We start from the raw sequence: 16,201 nt of genomic DNA, 5'->3' as shown, positions 1-16,201 counted from the left end.
GGGAGAGGAAAACGAGAGGCAAATGGCAAATAATGTAATGCGGGAGATAAGGGTTTGTGATGGGTACTTGGTATGTTGACTTTTGCGTAGACCTCCCCAGCAACGGCGCCAGAAATCCTTCTTGCTACCTCTTGAGCACTGCGTTGGTTTTCCCTTGAAGAGGAAAGGGTGATGCAGCAAAGTAGCATAAGTATTTCCCATAGTTTTTGAGAACCAAGGTATCAATCCAGTAGGACGCTACACACGAGTCCCTCGCACCTACACAAACAAATAAATCCTCGCAACCAACGCGATAAGGGGTTGTCAATCCCTACACGATCACTTAGGAGAGTGAGATCTGACAGATATGATAAGATAATATTTTTGATATTTTTGTGATAAAGTTGCAAAATAAAATAAAAGGCAACGGAAATAGCTAAGTGTTGGAAGATTAATATGATGGAAAATAGACCCGGGGGCCATAGGTTTCAGTAGTGGCTTCTCTCGAGAGCATAAGTATTTTACGGTGGGTGAAAAAATTACTGTTGATCAATTGACAGGATTGAGCATAGTTATGAGAATATCTAGGCATGATCATGTATATAGGCATCACGTCCGAAACAAGTAGACCGACTCCTGCCTGCATCTACTACTATTACTCCACACATCGACCGCTATCCAGCATGCATCTAGAGTATTAAGTTCATAAGAACAGAGTAACGCTTTAAGCAAGATGACATGATGTAGAGGGATAAACTCATGCTATATGATATAAACCCCATCTTGTTATCCTGGATGGCAACAATACAATACGTGCCTTGCTGCCCCTACTGTCACTGGGAAAGGACACCACAATATTGAACCCAAAGCTAAGCACTTCTCCCATTGCAAGAAAGATCAATCTAGTAGGCCAAACCAGACTGATAATTCAAAGAGACTTGCAAAGATAACCAATCATACATAAAAGAATTCAGAAGATTCAAATATTGTTCATAGATAAACTTGATCATAAACCCACAATTCATCGGTCTCAACAAACACACCGCAAAAGAAGATTACATTGAATAGATCTCCACAAGAGAGGGGGAGAACATTGTATTAAGATCCAAAAAGAGAGAGGAAGCCATCTAGCTAATAACTATATACCCGAAGGTCTGAGGTAAACTACTCACACTTCATCGGAGAGGCTATGGTGTTGATGTAGAAGCCCTCCGTGATCGATGCCCCCTCCGGCGGAGCTCCGGAACAGGCCCCAAGATGGGATCTCACGGGTACAGAAGGTTGCGGCGGTGGAATTAGGTTTTTGGCTCCGTATCTGATCGTTTGGGGGTACGTAGGTATATATAGGAGGAAGGAGTACGTCGGTGGAGCAACATGGGGCCCACGAGGGTGGAGGGCGTGCCCCTACGTCGTGGCTTCCTGGTAGCTTTCTTGACGTAGGGTCCAAGTCCTCTGGATCATGTTCGTTCCGAAAATCACGTTCCCGAAGGTTTCATTCCGTTTGGGCTCTGTTTGATATTCTTTTTCTGCGAAACTCTAAAATAGGCAAAAAAAACAACAATTTTGGGTTGGGCCTCCGGTTAATAGGTTAGTCCCAAAAATAATATAGAAGTGTAAAATAAAGCCCAATAATGTCCAAAACAGAAGATAATATAGCATGATTACGTTGGAGACGTATCAAGCATCCCCAAGATTAATTCCTGCTCGTCCTCGAGTAGGTAAATCATAAAAACAGAATTTTTGATGTGGAATGCTACTTGGCATAATTTCAATGTAATTCTTCTTAATTGTGGTATGAATATTCAGATCCGAAAGATTCAAGATAAAAGTTCAATATTGACATAAAAATAATAATACTTCAAGCATACTAACTAAGCAATTATGTCCTCTCAAAATAACATGGCCAAAGAAAGTTCATCCCTACAAAATTATATAGTTTAGTCATGCTCCATTTTTGTCACACAAGAATGCTCTCATCATGCACAACCCCGATGACAAGCCAAGCAATTGTTTCATACTTTAGTAATCTCAACCTTTTTCAACCTTCACACAATACATGAGCGTGAGCCATGGATATAGCACTAGGGTGGAATAAAATATGATGATCGGGGTTATGTGGAGAAGACAAAAAAGGAGAAAGTCTCACATCAACGAGGCTAATCAATGAGCTATGGAGATGCCCATCAATTGATGTTAATGCAAGGAGTAGGGATTGCCATGCAACGGATGCACTAGAGCTATAAATATATGAAAGCTCAACAAAAGAAACTAAGTGGGTGTGCATCCAACTTGCTTGCTCATGAAGACCTAGGGCACTTGAGGAGGCCCATTGTTGGAATATACAAGCCAAGTTCTATAATGAAAAATTCCCACTAGTATATGAAAGTGACAAAAACAAGAGACTCTCTATCATGAAGATTATGGTGCTACTTTGAAGCACAAGTGTGGTAAAAGGATAGTAACATTGTCCCTTCTCTCTTTTTCTCTCATTTTTTTCGGCCTTCTCTTTTTTTATGGCCTTTCTTTTTTTTTATTCCTTACTTGGGACAATGCTCTAGAAAATGATGATCAGCACACTTCTATTTATTTACAACTCAATGATTACAACTCGATACTAGAACAAAGTATGACTCTATATGAATGCCTCCGGCGGTGTACCGGGATATGCAATGAACCAAGAGTGACATGTATGAAAGAATTATGAACGGTGGCTTTGCCACAAATACTATGTCAACTACATGATCATGCAAAGCAATATGACAATGATGAACGTGTCATGATAAACGGAACGGTGGAAAGTTGCATGGCAATATATCTCGGAATGGCTATGGAAATGCCATAATAGGTAGGTATGGTGGCTGTTTTGAGGAAGATATAAGGAGGTTTATGTGGTTAAGAGCGTATCATATCACGGGGTTTGGATGCACCGGCGAAGTTTGCACCAACTCTCAATGTGAGAAAGGGCAATGCACGGTACCGAAGAGGCTAGCAATGATGGAAAGGTGAGAGTGCGTATAATCCATGGACTCAACATTAGTTATAAAGAACTCACATACTTATTGCAAAAATCTACATGGTGGGGGCGAAGGAGTTATACTATGCTTGTATGTTGATGACATACTGCAATTCGGAACCAACCTCAAAGTTATTGTGAAGGTCAAGTCGTTTCTATCACAGAATTTTGAGATGAAAGACCTTGGTGTGGCTGATGTTATCTTGAACATCAATCTACTGAGAGATAGTGAGGGTGGGATTACACTTCTGCAATCCCATTATGTTGAGAAGGTGTTGAGTCCTTTTGGATATAAGGACTACACGCCATCTCAAACACCATATGATCCTAGCGTGTTGATTCGAAAGTCCAAAGGCACGGCTATAGATCAATTAAGATACTCTCAAATCATTGGTTCACTTATGTACCTACTGAGCACTACGAGGCTTGACATCGCTTTTGCTGTGAGCAAACTGAGTCGGTTTGTGACAAAACCGGGTGACATACATTGGTGTGCTGTTGAAAGAGTTATGCATTATCTGAAGGGTACTATGAACTATGGACTTCACTATAGCGGATACCCGTCGGTACTTGAAGGTATAGTGACGCGAATTGGATCTCTTATGCTGATGAGATGAAGGCCAAACCTAGGTATATGTTTAATCTTGGAGGTGGTGCTGTTTCCTAGAAGTCTTGCAAGCAAATGATCTTAACAAGATCGCCAATGGAAGCAGAATTAATAGCATTAGACACCTTTGGTGTCGAAGCAGGATGGCTTCTAGATCTTTTGATGGACTTGCCATTGGTTGATAAACCGGTTCCGGCTATCCTTATGAACTGTGACAGTCAGACTGTCATCACTAAGGTGAAGAGTTCAAAGGACAACATGAAGTCCAACAAACACATAAGAATGAGACTAAAAGCTGCCAGAAAACTAAGAAACTCTGGAGTGATAGCGTTGGAGTATGTTCAAACGACTAAGAATCTGGCTGATCCCATTACACAAGGGCTACGTGTGTTGTGATAGATAATGCATCGAGGGAGATGAGTATGAGACCCACATGAGTTTCCATGGTGATAACCCAACCTATGTGATCGGAGATCCCGTGAAGTAGGACCTGGGAAAACAAGCTAGTGGTTAACTAAGGAGAGTATTTTAACTAACCCACTCCGTTGGAGACGCACAACTCTCGGTAACTGTATGGCAGGTTGACTTTTGTCTTAATGTGTTCCAAGGCTTGTAAAAGCAAGATGCTATCCAACAGAGCGATCTTTGCAGGAACACACCTATATGAGCCTGACTACTGGTCATAGTCTATGAGATTAGGGTGATCTCTAGTAAGTTCGTGAATAGGCCAGGAGTGACCAATATGCTCCATCCGAGGGGTCAGCCTTCGGCAACCTAGTACTCGTAAGAGACTTGGTGAAACCCCTTGATGCCAAATTGACAATTCAAGGCCTAGTCCATTGTTCAGTTGTGGAGGAGTGTAGCTATTTGTTCTAGGTGGATGTTCAACCTTAACGGGTCTCCACTGAAAATACTGGTATATCAAAACAGAGTTTGGAATAGAGGACAACGCCACAGGCCTTCGGGATCTGGTGGGGGATTGCTGAATATTAGTTGGGCTATAGGCCCATTTAACAATTTCAGAAAATCCAAAAGGGCCCATGCTCCAAGGGAGTGGTGGGATGTTTAGTCCCGCATGGCTAGTTGAGAGAGATGTACACCAACTTATAAGGTGGGCTCTTCTCCCACTAGTATGAGTTGGTGTGAAGGAAGGAGAGGTGTTCCACACGCGCGCTCCTCCTCCTCCGCCGCCCGCCTCGCCTTGTCACGACATGCGCCGCGGGTTGCGGGAATGAGCCGAGCCGATGCAATTTTTTGCCGGTCAAAATTGTGGAGTCCATTATCAGACACAAAATGAATATGAGACGTCATATTCATTGCGGAAATGGAAACGTCCATAATAAATACATTTTATTGTGTAGATGGAAACGTCTGTATTTAAATGTGCTTATTATAGGCATTTTATATGAAAACGAATTAGCAAGACAAGCAAGATCTAGCATATGCAAGGAAGGAGAAAGAAATAATAGCAATCTCAACATAACGAGAGGAAATTTAGTGACATGAAAATTTCTAGAACAATATTTTCCTCTCTCATAATAGTTACATGTAGGATCATAATCAAATTCAACAATATAGCTCTCACATAAAATTTTCTCTACATGATCCACATGCATGCAATGTTGACACTCTTCCAAAATAGTGGGAATATCATTAACTAAAGTCATGACCTCTCCAAACCCACTTTTATCAAAAACTTCATAAGATTGAACATTCTCCAAATGTGTGGGATCTAAAGTTGACACTCTTCCAAACCCACTTTCAATATTATTGCAAACATTATTATCAATCTCATATTCATCATGAGGCTTAAATAAATTTTCATGATCATAAGAAGAATCACCCCAATCATGATCATTGCAACAAAAAGTAGTCATAGCAAAACTAGCATCCCCAAGCTTGAGGTTTTGCATATCATTAACACAATTGAAATTAAGAGAATTTATAATAACATCATTGCAATCATGCTTTTCATCGAAGGAACTATCAAGTATGGGTGCAATAGCAACGATCTCATGTTTAACATAAGGAACTATAGCAAACTCATCTTCATACATATTGGCATCATGGCCACAAGAATAGCAAGCATCATGTTCATCAAGGGATATTTCAATCAAATCATCGGAACCATAATTATCTATAGATTCATGCATATCACTATTTTCTTCAGAAGCAACGGTCATTCTTTCAATAAATTCTTTGACATAGACATTATGAGCATAGTTTTCATAGCATTATTTAAGTATGTAAAATTTTCAGATTCGTAGAGAGTAATATCATACTTTTCAATCAAAGAAGCAACTTCATAAGCACCCTTAAAAGCAACAAATTCTTCAATTTGTTCGATATCGTAGTAATTATAAACACCCTTTGCATAAGACAATAAGATTTCATTATCATTAAACTCACATAGGTAGGGGAGGTGTTTTTTAGGGTTCTTAGAGCAACAAGTAAAGTCATAAATTTCACAAAGATTCCAAGCATAACACAACAATCTGTTTATTTGATCCCATAAGTGTCTCCCTTTTTTAGACAAACGGTGACGCACAAAATGAGCATGCTCATCTAAAGATTTCCCATCAACTAGGCTAGTTGGGGTTTCAGCACGAGCGCATAAGGATCGAAGATGATCCAAGTAGAACACTTTAAGTGGATCCATATCAATAGATTTTTAGCAAGCAAAGATGCAAGCAAATAGAAGGCACATGGAAACACAAACAAAGATACATACGGGAAGAAGGCGAAGAAAAGACAAAAGTTTTCGAAAATTGTTTTAGAAGTGGGGGAGAGGAAAACGAGAGGCAAATGGCAAATAATGTAATGCGAGGGATAAGAGTTTGTGATGGGTACTTGGTATGTCTTGACTTGAGCGTAGATCTCCCCGGCAACGGCGCCAGAAATGGCTAGTTGCTGGGAGATCAAATCTTGACTTGACTTGGCGTAAGCCTCCCCGGCAACGGCACCAGAAATCCTTCTTGCTACCTCTTGAGCATGCGTTTGTTTTCCCTTGAAGAGGAAAGGGTGATGCAACAAAGTAGCATAAGTCTTTCCCTCTGTTTTTGAGAACGAAGGTATCAGTCCAGTAGGAGGTTACACGCAAGTCGCCTTGTACCTGCACAAACAAATAAGAACCTTGCAACCAACGCGATAAAGGGGTTGTCAATCCCTTCACGACCACTTGCAAAAGTGAGATCTGATAAAGATAATAAGATAAATATTTTTGGTATTTTTATGATATAGGTTGGAAAGTAAAGATTGCAAAATAAACGGTGGCAGAAATAGCAAATTGATAGGAAAATAATATGATGGAAGATAGACCCGGGGGCCATAGGTTTCACTAGTGGCTTCTCTCAAGATAGCATAATCTACGGTGGGTGAACAAATTACTGTCGAGAAATTGATAGAAAAGCACATAGTTATGAGAATATCTAGGCATGATCATGTATATAGGTATCACGTCCGCGACAAGTAGACCGAAACGATTCTGCATCTACTACTATTACTCCACACATCGACCGCTATCCAGCATGCATCTAGAGTATTAAGTTCATAAGAACAGAGTAACACATTAGGCAAGATGACATGATGTAGAGGGATAAACTCAAGCAATATGATATAAACCCCATCTTTTTATCCTTGATGGCAATAATACAATACGTGACTTGCTGCCCCTGCTGTCACTGGGAAAGGACACCGCAAGATTGAACCCAAAGCTAAGCAGTTCTCCCATGGAAAGAAAGATCAATCTAGTAGGCCAAACCAAACTGATAATTCGAAGAGACTTGCAAAGATATCAAATCATACATATAAGAATTCAGAGAAGAACCTAATATTGTTCATAGATAATCTTGATCATAAACCCACAATTCATCGGATCTCGACAAACACACCGCAAAAAGAATTACTTCGAATAGATCTCCAAGAAGATCAAGGAGAACTTTGTATTGAGATCCAAAGAGAGAGAAGAAGCCATCTAGCTAATAACTATGGGCCCTAAGATCTGTGTTAAACTACTCACACATCATCGGAGAGGCTATGGTCTTGATGTAGAAGCCCTCCATGATCGATTCCCCCTCCGGCGGAGCGCCGAAAAAGGCCCCCAAGATGGGATCTCATGGGTACGAAATCATTGTGGAAATAGGGTTTCGTGGTGCTCTCAGATGTTTTCTGCGTATATGAGTATATATAGGCGAAAGAAGTAGGTCGGTGGAGCCATGAGGGGCCCACGAGGGTGGGGGGCGCGCCTCCCTACCTCGTGGCCGCCTCGTTGCTTCCTTGACGTCCACTCCAAGTCTCCTAGATTGCGTTTGTTCCAAAAATAACTCTCCCGAAGGTTTCATTCCGTTTGGATTCCGTTTGATATTCCTTTTCTGCGAAACACTGAAATAGGCAAAAAACAACAATTTGCGCTGGGCCTTTGGTTAGTAGGTTAGTCCCAAAAATCATATAAAAGTGCATAATAAAGCCCATTAAACATCCAAAACAGATAATATAATAGCATGGAAGAATAAAAAATTATAGATACGTTGGAGACGTATCAAGGACTCGCATGGAAAAGGGACCGAAGGGACCTCTGTCGCCAATGTGGTGCAGAAGAACTTCAATCCCCACAAGCCCAAGGGGAAGACTGGTGTCCAACAGAATACCGAGTTTAAGAAGAAGGGCAAGAAGACCTTCAAGAAAGATAAGAAGAGGGGCTGCCAAGTGCCCACACAAGTTCAAGAAACCAGGACAGGACTCCAAGACTGTTAACATGATTGTGAGCAACGATGAGAGTGGGCCATCTGGGTACGGTAATTTGTTAACTGTATTTTCATGTTGTCAGTCTACCGATTGGTGGATTGACAGAGGTGCAAATATTCATGTGTGTGCTGACATTTCATTGTTTTCTTCTTATCAGGCCACAGGGAACAGGTCCGTACTGATGGGGAACGGCGCGAGTGCTTCTGTTCATGGTGTTGGCACGGTCGATCTGAAGTTTACTTCGGGAAGGATCATGCAACTGAAGAACGTGCAGCATGTCCCTGCCATCAAGAAGAATCTCGTTAGTGGTTCCCTTCTACGTAGAGAAGGGTTTAAGTTGGTATTCGAGTCTAATAAAGTAGTTGTTACGAAATATGGACTGTTTGTTGGAAAAGGTTATGAATGCGGAGGTCTATTCCGCTTTTCCCTTGTTGATTTTTGTAATAAAGTTTGAACAATATTCATTCGAGTGTTAATGAAACAGAAGTTTGGCATTCACGTCTTTGTCACATTGGTATTGGTAGTATGACTCGGTTAACAAAATTGAATTTAATCCCAAGTTTCACTTTAGCCAAAGGTTCTAAGTGCCATTCGTGTGTGCAAGCAAAGCAACCTCGCAAGCCCCATAAGGCTGCGGAGGAGAGTCATTTGGCACCGTTAGAACTCATACATTCGGATCTTTGTGAGATGAACTGTGTATTTACTAAAGGTGGAAAAAGATACTTCATGACGCTGATAGATGATTCTACTAGATATTGCTATGTATATCTTTTAAACTCTAAAGATGAGGCTCTACACTACTTTAAAATCTATAAGGTAGAAGTTGAGAATCAACTTGAAAAGAAAACAAAATGAGTCCGGTGATCATGGTGGAGAGTATTTCTCTAACGAGTTTGATTCTTTCTTTGCGGAACATGGAATTATTCATGAGAGGACGCCTCCCTATTCACCTCAGTCAAATGGGGCTGCCGAACAGAATATTATGAACAGACACATGATGGAAATCATGAGGAGGATGACAAGGAAACCCTTGATAGGGGCAAGAGACAGAGGAATGCGAAGTCTTTTAATTGGTGATGATTTCCTTGTATACCTTGTGGATGATACTCCCACTTCTATTTCAGAAGCTTATGCGTCTCCGGATGTAGACTATTGGAAAGAAGCGGTCCGTAGCGAGATGGACTCCATCATGGCTAACAGGACATGGGAAATCACTGAACGCCCCTATGGGTGTATACCATTGGGATGTAAATGGGTGTTCAAAAAGAAGCTTAGGCCTGATGGTATGATTGAAAAGTACAAGGCTAGGCTTGTGGCCAAGGGCTATGAATAGAAAGAAGAGGAAGATTTCTTCAATACTTATTCACCTGTGGCGAGACTGACCACCATTCGAGTATTACTCTCGTTGGCGGCCTCGCATGGTCTTCTCGTCCACTAGATGGATGTTAAGACGGCTTTCCTGAATGGAGAGGGAAACAAGGAAATCTACATGCAACAACCAAATGGCTTTGTGATAGATTTTTTTGACTGAACACCATGAGGCAAAAGCCCCACAACCATTTATTAAAATAAGGCCCCAAGTCTTACGAAAAAGAAAGAACTGAATAAAAGCTATCTAGGAGTTTTAACAGACCTACCTATGAAGATACAACAACAACATATATACAAATGTACAATAGAGGGTCATGCCACATAGATCATGGAAGAGCATTAATCCACTAAAAAAGCAATCGCTTGATCGAAGCCTTCATCCTATGGGAATGCAGGGTGATGTCATGGATGAATTTGGCCTTCCACCCCCCATAGGTTGGCCTGATATGTGTGAAGATTCTGTCATTCCTCGTGGTCCAGATGCTCCAAGCAGCAAGGTAAACTACCTCAAAGAAGAAAGGTTGATTGAAACTCCTCTTGGCTGCCAGGATACATTCTTTAGGAGATAGCCCTACATAATAGGTAATCTGAAGATAATTCCAAACTCTAGTGCTGAAGATGCACTTGAAGAACAGGTGATCTCTGTCCTCATGTATATTAGCCACACACATAGGGCATAAGTTATCCTCATCCTCAGATCTCCAATGCCTTCTTACAAGCATATCTCTAGTGTTGAGCCTATCATTCAGCATTAACCATGCAAAAACCTTGATTTTCATTATGCATTTGCTTCTCCAAATCCATTTACAAGGATCAACATCTGGCAGATGTGCATGAGCCAGAGTATAGTAACTCTTAGCAGTGTATGATCCTTTGCCAGGTGTCCATGACCAAGAGTCATGTTCCTGGGGGCATCTTTGTAATCCACTTAAAGCAGAGTTAAGGGAAACCAACTCATCATTGCTTCATGAGATAATGGTAACTGAAAATAAGTACCAATATCAAAATCTTCAATAAAGTCCTTGACAGAAATCTTGTCATCCAGAGCAAAGGAGAAGAGTTTGGGGAATCTCTCCTTAGTAGGCAAATGGCTTCCACCCAAGTTCCAAGCATCATGCCAAAACAAAGAGCTGTTGCCATCATTGATGGTGATAATAGTATGTGATCTACAAACCTCATTTAACTTCATTATATCTCTCCACCAAAAAGATCCACACCGGACAGTTGCATGGGGAACCACTCCATTGTAGTAAGTGTCCCAAATCAAGGAGACCCAAGGTATATCTGCTTTATTATAGAACTTATGCAAGTGCTTTGTGAGCAAGGCCTTGTTTTGAACTGCAAGATTAATGATCCCCATGCCCCCTTTATCTTTTGGCTTACAAACCATTGGTCAGGCAGCTAGAGATTGTTTTGGGGTATCAGAATTTCCTCTCCATAAACATTGCCTCATTATTCTTTCCAGCCGCTTAATAATAGTAGCTGGTAAACTCAGACTGCAAAGGAAATAAATGGGCATAGAGGAGAGAACTGACTGCAAGAGTTGTAGCCTTGCACCTTGGGAAAGCAGAGAGGAGCTAGCAGAGAGCCTCCTCTCAACTCTGTCAACAACAGGCACCAGATCTTGAATTCTGGGCTTTGTGGTACCCACAGGCAAACCCAGGTATGTGAAAGGAAGGGACCCAACCTGACAGCCAAAAATAGCACCCAATCTAACTGTTTCCTCCTGTGTAACATTGATGGGCAAGATGCAAGACTTATGGAAATTAACTTTTAGACCAGTTGATTTCGAGAAGGCAATCAACATATTCTTGAGAGCTAGCAGTCGGAATTCATCAGCTTGAACAATCAACAAGGTATCATCTGCATATTGGACTATGGGGAAGTCATGATCATTAGAAGGTATTGGAAGTGACAGTAAACCTTGTTGGAGCATTTGATTAACCATGGATTGCAAGAGATCAACAGCAATAACAAAGAGGAGTGGTGAGAGAGGATCTCCTTGTCTTACACCTTTTTTGCAATTAAACTGCTTACCAGGAACACCATTTAGAAGGATGGAAGAAGATCCAGAATAAAGCTCTTTAATCCAACCAATCCATTTTGCATCAAAACTCTTATATTTCAACATAAGCAAGATCAGACCATGCTCCACAGTGTCAAAAGCTTTGGCAAAGTCAAGCTTAAGGATGAGGATTGGTCTCTTGGACTGATGACACTCATGAATGTATTCTAAACTCCATGCAATGCAATCCTGGATGGACCTTGACTTTAGAAAACCATACTTGTTCTTATGGATGCATGTGAGGATAACCTTCTGCAATCTATTTGCCAGGAGTTTAGTGAGGAATTTGAGGCATGTATTTGTGAGGGAGATTGGCCTATAATCATTGGGCCCTTCAGGAGACAAGATATTGGGAATTAGGGTCACTAGGGAACCATTTATGCTCTACAGGGAAATTCTTCCTTCATAGAAATCAGAGATTAACTTTAGGAAATCATCTTTGATGATGTGCCAACACTTCTTGACAAATAGACTAGTAAACCCATCAGGTCTAGGTGCCCTGTCAAGAGGCAGATGTTTCAGTACCTCATTGATCTCCTCATCTGAGAAAGGTTCAGACAAACACTGAAGGACAGGGACAGGTTGGATCAAATTCTCCAGATCAAATAACATGTCAATCCCACAGGAAACTCACATTCTATCTTTATAAGAAGACCAAAGAATACCAGCCATTTCATTGTGTGAGGATAGAGACAAACCATCAGCATTAATTAAACTAGAGATAGTATTCCTTATAAATCTCTCAGTTTCCATGGCTTGAAAGAATTTGGAATTTTCTTCCCCCACTTTTATCCATCTTATGGTGCATCTCTATTTCCAATAAATATACTGAAGATGGAGCAACTCTTCAAGGTGCAGCTTGACAATTTTTTTGAAATTAAATTCTGGCCTAGATGAAGGCCTCTGGTCTTCCAAATTGTCAAATGCCAGAATAACTCCATTACAAGCATTCATCAGCAACTTCAACCTAGAAAGGCTAGTCTGCCATTTTCTAAGATCAGTCCTCAACCTTTTGAATTTCTCGGTCAGAATAGCAGCAGAATTAGACTTTATAGTGGGGGCAGACCAAGAAAGCTCCACACACTCCAGAAACCCAGGCATGTCCACCCAGTAATTTTCAAAACAAAAAATCTTTGCTTTGGGTATGGAAGTGGAGATGGAGATCACACATGGGACATGATCAGATCTAGTCTTAGCAAGAGGATACACCATTGTATTAGGGTACTCCCCAGTCCATGTTGGTGTAGTAAAAAACCAATCAAGCTGATCCAGAAGAGGTGTTTCCTGCATGTTTGACCAAGTGTAGGACCTTCCTTTTAAAGGAAGCTCAATTAGGCCCAAATGGCCAATAATTTCATTAAAAATGAACATATCATTAATGTCACCTCTAGGAAAATTCCTATTATCCAAGGATCTGATAAAGTTAAAGTCCCCTAGAAATAACCAGAGATCATCCTGAGGAATTTGAATATGATATAGCCAGTGCACAAAAGCATCCCTAAGCTCTCCCTGACAAGGCCCATATACATTAACCAAGGTCCAAGTTTGGTTATTTTGGGTTGAGGTGAAATTAATGATGATGCCAAAACTTTGCAGTTCAACCAAAGTACCAGTTAAAGCAGAGGAACACCAAAGGACAATAATTCCTCTAGAAGCACCCACAGAAGGAGAATATGAAAAATTATCAAATCTTTTAGGGCGAAATTTCCTGATAGATCTTTGATCAAAGAAATCACACTTTGTTTCCTGTAAGCAAACAACTGAACATTGACTTTCCTCAATTTTGGCTCTAACAGCCCGCTGCCTAATTTCAGAATTAAGCCATCTAACATTCCAACAAAGCACCTTCCAATCCTTATTAACATGTGCACTCATTATAAAACACTATAGGATAATAGGAGAAACACAATATCACATAATAATACTGGCACACAACATAACCATAACAGTGCAAAATATAGTTCAGATGATCCACAAGGCCCACTGAGTAGTCACAGAAGTCTAGTAAAATAGAAAGCAACCCCAAAAGAAAACAACTGCCAGGACAAAGGGCCCGCCTCCCTGAATTATGATAACAAAGTTTACTCATCATTAGGCACATCATTGTATGGAGTCTCCTTTGGATCAGCCATAAGCTGCTCCAGTGAAAGCTTCTTAGGTGGGATGCCCAAAGATGCGCCAAGATTCTGCACAACATGAATAAGAGTGGGAGCAGGGCCATCATCGGCCGTCTTGGAGTCAGGATGATTATCCTTGTCCTCCTGGAGCTTGGGCTTCTTTGCACGTGGCTGCCTTGGTGGCTTTGGCTTAACTGGAACCGCAGAAGCAGGCTTGAAACCCTGTAATTTTGCAGCACTGCGGGTCATTCTTCTGTCCGAGAAATCAGCCTTTGGGGCTACAATGGATTTAGGCTTCCTGCCTCTCTTCTTTGCAACAGCAGACACACATGCAAATGGAAGTGTAGTCTGAACCTTATCAGCACACACAGATGGCATAGGGAGATTGCTGAGATCATCTCCAAAAGTCAGCTTTCGTTCCACAAGTCTAGAGGGAGAGGGCAACCTTGTCAAAGACTGTTCTTGACTTTGCAACAGAGCAGGTGGCCAAGAAAGGGCCAGATCTTCAGAGAAAGCTTGCAGCCAAGATCTCTTCAAAGAAGTACTATCCACCATGATTGGCAATTCTTTGGGTAGGGATGAGGTCAGAAAAAAGGCATCAATGACTCAAAACTCCTCTGCCAGATCATTGCAGGTGGTAGAACAGGGCCAAATATAATCCTGGCAGCTCCAACAAAGAGAGGTGGCTGAAGAGGTGGCTGGTAAGGGACAATGGCAAGATTGTCATTCTGCTCAGGAAAAAACAGGGTCCTCCAAAACCTGGTTGTCATCTATATGAACTGCAGCAACATTGTCAATCTGAAAATCCTCAACAAAGTGCTCAACAACAGCAGCAACATTGGCAATCTGCACATTCTCAACAAAATTTTCAACAATAGGCTCATTGTGGAGATGCAATGGGCCCATTGGGTCCTCTAGTGCAACAGGCTCTTCTTCTTGAATCTGAACAATTGGGCCCACATGCCCAACTCCCTCCCACACAGGCTCAATCATTTGAACATGGCCCATTGGGGGCCCATGAACTACAAACTGGTTGTGCTGAGAAGAGTCGTTGGAGCCCATTGAAGGATTTAAAACCATAGAAGCCTGGTCTTGCTGCACCTGTTGCTGCTAGACGGCTGGTTCCCCCACTGGTGCCTCCCATGGCCCCCATCCATCCTGTTGCTCAGGCTGCTGATGCTGTGGTTGATCATGATGCAAGGGCTAGGGTATATCATTCCAGCCAAGGGCTGGATATGGTGGCACTGCCCAGAAATTCTCAACAGGTTGTAGCTGCCCTGGCATGGGATGGGGATTACCATCAATGGGCATAACATCTTCATCTTGTGGCAATTGTTCTCCAAAAGCGGCAGTGAGAATGTGGCAAGAGGCAGTCCAGGAAACAATAGCACCTCGCACATTAGCAAACTTTCAAAAACCACATCTCTTGGTACCAGCAAATTGTCAGGGAAGGATGCATAAACCAGGGAACGAACTACACGATCATCTGCATGGTTCCAATAATGAAATTGGCTGAAAGTGCCCACAACCTTGGAAAGAATCTCCTCATTGCGATAATCCAAGGGGACACCAATAAACATGAGCCAGCTAGTTATATGTCCCTGTAGTGCACGGTAACCCTCTCCATCATCATGGTTAATGAATCTAACAAAAATCTCCTCCCCATGCTGATCTAAACCAAGTGGCCAGGGTGCGTGATTAACAAGTGCACTATGAATAACTGGGTCTTGCATCTGATATAGCCCGATACCTTGAAACCAAGTCTGGGAAGATAAAACTGGCAAGTGCAACTCCTCGATGATGAAGTCTCTGACCTACTAACGGAGAAGAGGCACATTCTCCGGCTGTGGTATGGGCTCAACAATCCCCACCATGTAAGATTCATGGCGGCGGGGAGGGGAGCGAGCCGGTGTGTAGAACGTGCGCGGCAGCCGCTGCGGACCGGCATCCACAATATCGCGACCCACCGGCAAAAAGCGGCGTGGATCAAGCTCATAGTTCGCCATGGATGATGGCAGGGGTGATGGAGTAGAGCTATTGGGAGACGAGCGGCTTGACGATGAAGATGGGGAATAACCAAGCGGCAGAGCAGAGGGGGCAGGGTTTTTTGCACGGGATTATTGCACTGTTTGGGAGCATGAAGAGTCTGGGGTATGCTTGAATGCGCCGGGCTCGAGGTTGGTAGTTGGGCTACTGCGTTTGGGAACCCAAATCTTTAAATTAGGAGGTGACCTTGTGCAACCTTTTTTAACGTGACCAAGCCTGAAACACCGACGATACCGGACTTTGTTCATGCATCGATCTAG

This window comes from Triticum aestivum, chromosome 4D, assembly GCF_018294505.1.
Source record: "Triticum aestivum cultivar Chinese Spring chromosome 4D, IWGSC CS RefSeq v2.1, whole genome shotgun sequence".
Taxonomy (NCBI): Eukaryota; Viridiplantae; Streptophyta; class Magnoliopsida; order Poales; family Poaceae; genus Triticum; species Triticum aestivum.
This window is presented reverse-complemented; position numbering follows the sequence as displayed.